Raw genomic sequence first — 4,422 nt, 5'->3', positions numbered from 1 at the left:
AAAAATTAAAAGATATAAAAAAACAAAACAAAATTGAGATCCTTAGTGTCAAGTGCGGATTGTCTGAGTGTGTGAGTGTGTGTGGGGGGGGGGGGACTACAGTATTGAAGAAGAATAGTCACAATCAAAACCCACTTTAATGGGAAACATGTTGACCCATACCAGCAGTTTGCCTCCAGTCTTCAGCAGATCTATCACAGAGCACAATCTGCACGGAGACTCTAAGCTCTGACGTCTCTGCTCTTCTCTGTTTTGGTCACAACATTCTCGATATGTTTCTTAATGACTGTCGCAGCGCAAGAAACGTTTCAGGACTAATAATCCTGTTATCACAAGGAACCAACCCCCCCCCCCCCCTTCTGATGTAGTGCTTTGTCCCACAGCACATCATCCCGACCAGCCTGCAGTCACTCAGAGGACGACATCCCCACCGCCCTTCACATCTTTACTGGTGATTTCAGCTCCACAGAAACTGATTGGCAAATGTAGCACTCTGGACTGTTGGCTGTGTGTTTAGCCCCCCCCTCCGTCATGGTCCTCTCACATCTCCAACCTGGTTAAAATCAATCAATCAATCTTTATTTATATAGCAACAATTCATAACAGCGTTATCTCCAGACTCTTTCCATAAAGAGCAGGTCTAGACCAAACTCTTTAATTAGAGAGAGACCCAACGATTCAGGAATTCAACATTAAGGATTCAAGAATCCCCACATGAGCAGCATCAGAGATTAAGAAAGCGCAGAACGGCTGTGATGCCTAAAGAAACTCTCCGAGCCTTGTTCTGGTTAACTGTTACAGACGAGCAATAGAAAGTACAACATTCAAGCATCGGAGAGGTGAGGTGCAGCGCAGAGCCCGAAGATATTAAAAGACCATTCGGGCCATAGCCACAGTGTAATGGTGTTCTCCAGTAAGAGCCCAGAATGTTCTGTGCCTGTGTGCCATGTGAGACAGACGTGTATTAGGTGTGGAACTCTTGCTTTTTGGTTCTCCAGACAAACATCTGTGTTTTATTGTATGCATTTCCTGTTTTTAGGATGCAGAGCAGATGACTGCAAATACTACATGTTTGTATTTCCCTCCATGCTGCATGACCGTAAACGTAGTAATCCTTGAAAACCAGTAACTGTTGGTGAATAACAAATGCAGGCCGGCCACTCCGGACCGTCTGTCTAGCCGATCTACTGCAACAGCATGACAGCATTCCTGAAATTCAGTCATGACTTTAGCTTTTGGTGTGACACCAGGATTGACACTGTCAGCATGACGTCTAGTCAGCCAATGTTTCAAATGGTGATCAAGGTAATTTCTGAAGAAAACTGAGATTCATTAAATACACAACACAACATGAGTGTGGAGGTCAGAAGAATCAGTAGAGGAGGGTGTGCATAACAATGGAGATGGTGTGTGAGGAACTGAAGAGGAGCCTGTTGGTAGCCGTCACCACTTTATAAACTAGAGACACTAGGCTCACCCAGCCCCACCCAGCCCCACCCAGCCCCACCCAGCAGCTGTCTGAACGGACAGAGCCACACAGATGAACAGGTAAGGGCACGGGACATCACATGATTCTTAAGTAAAGATCATTTTCTTCAACCTGAGACCAGACAGAGATCTTCAACAAACGTTTCTTCCACGGTGAGAAGTCACCCGAGAGGTTTCTAGCAAAAACAAGTCCGAGGTATCAGTGTCTGCTGAATCAGTGGCAGTGCCATTCGCTTAAACATGATTCATTTGCATATACTACAATACAATTTGTATGATTATTTTGGACTGATACAAATAAGCAGAGTTTCCCTTTAACTAGCATTTCTGTTGCAGCTAAACTTCAGCTGAAGCGTCTGAGTTGAGACAGATCAGTACTTTTGAAATGCTCTGTATTACCACTGTGTTAACCAGCTTTATATTTATGACGTGTACTATGAGGGTAGAGACCTAATTATATTCATTTTAGCTATGCTGCGTTGTGAGAACTGTTAGCTCTCCTCTTTCCCAGAGTTTCTGCAGCGTTTGTTGAGCGGCTGTATTATACTATTCACTACCCTGGTACTCATTATATGGAACCTGTTCACTCTTTGGCGTATGGTTGCACATTTTTTATGTCATTTGTAAATTTAAGCTGTTGGGTATGTAGATTGAAATGTCCTGTACTTTTCTTTGCACGGACCAAAATGCCTCTGACGCAGCTGAACAGACCCATAAACAACCACAGCTGTGAAAGCTGTAACGTATCTAAATTAAACTTTTACAAAATCCTGTTGGAAGCACAGCAATTCCATCTTTCTTCTCAACTCAAGCTTTAAGTGCAGGAGTTTGTTGGATGAACCGAAAATACACTGAACGTGATTAAACTGATGCAATAGTGGATTTGACAGAACAATCCAGTGACAGCCATCTTATTAATATGTGTCGTCTTATCCCTTTATTAGATAAATGGTTGTGACCGGATCGACCCCGGCCAGGTCGGCTGGTAAGGTAAGGATCTAACCGGACTGAAGGGACATTAACCTGTGGTTTTATGTGCTGCAGCTGAGCTGCTGAAAACTAATATAGAATTCCTTTTTGGCTTCTAAGAGATTTGTAGAGTAGATACAGTATGCATGCTGCTATTTATGTTATTCAGACTCAGACACATTCACTTTAGTCATGCTGGAGGACATCGCTACTATTTACAGTACATCCCGTTAAGTTTATTCGACATGAGCCGTGCCTGTGCACAATAGATAACTGGCACAATGCATGCTGGTACAGATTTCTGTCCAACTTGATCTTATCCCAACTTGTTCTGATGCCATGAAAATGTAGGCAACAATAACCTCATGAGATCAAAGAGGCTGCAGTCGCTCTCACTCACTGCATGATGGGAAACACCTAGCTGTCCCCGGGCCCATTTGCTTCCATGGAAGCAGCTGTGCACTAGGGTTCCAGCTGTAAAACCTTCAGACCAGTAATACTGAACGTCACCACAGGTGCACCACTGAGTCTGGTCCCACAGCATCAGGCTCAGGGAAGCTTCATCCACAGACCGTAGGACCGTTTGTGGGCTCGTCACTGTGCCACTTAGTCGCACCACACCGATACACTTCACATCTTACTGCACAGATTTATTACTACCTGTTTACACCTGCAGTGTGCATACATGTTTACCTTACTACCTGCTGACACGCTCTAAAACCAGCTCTCCAGGGCTGCTTGAGAAGATTGTTTTAAGGTCCAACTGTTCAATCCTTTACGTTCCAGTTCATTCCTTAATAACTGTCATATTTAGGACAGAATAGAGTGACAGGATCAATCAATCAATCTTTATTTATACAGCACCAATTCACAACAGCGTTATCTCCAGACTCTTTCCATAAAGAGCAGGTCTAGACCAAACTCTTTAATTAGAGAGAGACCCAACGATTCAGGAATTCAACATTAAGGATTCAAGAATCCCCACATGAGCAGCATCAGATATTATATTAGGAAACAGTGGCAGGAAGAACTCCCCTTTAACAGGAAGAAACCTGGAACAGAACCAGGCTCAGGGGGGGGACGGCTTCTGTAGGGGTCCGCATTGGGTGGAGGTTGGACAGAGAGAGAGAGAGAGAGAGAGAGAGAGAGAGAGAGAGAGAGAGAGAGAGAGAGAGAGAGAGAGAGAGAGAGAGAGAGAGAGAGAGAGAGAGAGAGAGAGAGAGAGAGAGAGAGAGAGACAACACAAACAGCAACCAACGTACTAGCAGTGACTATAGCACTGACAATAGGAGTGTGACTAACAGATTAACAGTATGATATTATTGAAAAACATGAGTGTCCGACGATCCAGTCTGTCTGTGACTGCAGACATCACATGTTCTTAATGCTTCTTAACGAGGTGTAGAGATGAATCTCATGTAGTGTGTGCAGTCTAATCCTGCTCACCAGGCACTCTTTCTCTCCTACTTCTTGCTGGATCCAATATAAATGCCTTCCTTTAGTATCTTTATGCCATAACCTCTACCACATCATTTGGTTGCATGTGAATGCTTTAGTTCCTGCCTTACTTATTGGTATAGTCAGCTCGACTGTTTCAAATCCTACAGGAGCTGCTACCTGCAGTCACTAGTCTAATAATTCTTTATACGGATTGTAAGATTTCGTAGAGAATATCCTGTCTGCATCTTAAAATAGGTGTATTTAAGACTAACCAGGACTGCACTTGAATCTAAACCTAGTAGTACTCACATATGTTTGATTTCCTTTATCCACTCCCATTATTTCAGCTGCATATTCTGATAAATGATCACAATGGATGAGCAGCAACTTTCTGCTGCTAAACTCAGACAAAACTGAAGTTATTCTGCTCGGCCCCAAACACCTTAGAGACACCTTTTCTAACAATATAACTGCTCTGGATGGCATTACTCTGGCCTCCAGCTCCACTGTGAGGAATCTGGGAGT

The sequence above is a fragment of the Pempheris klunzingeri genome, chromosome 6 (genome assembly GCF_042242105.1).
Source record: "Pempheris klunzingeri isolate RE-2024b chromosome 6, fPemKlu1.hap1, whole genome shotgun sequence".
Classification (NCBI taxonomy): Eukaryota; Metazoa; Chordata; class Actinopteri; order Acropomatiformes; family Pempheridae; genus Pempheris; species Pempheris klunzingeri.
Note: the sequence above shows the minus strand (reverse complement) of the source record.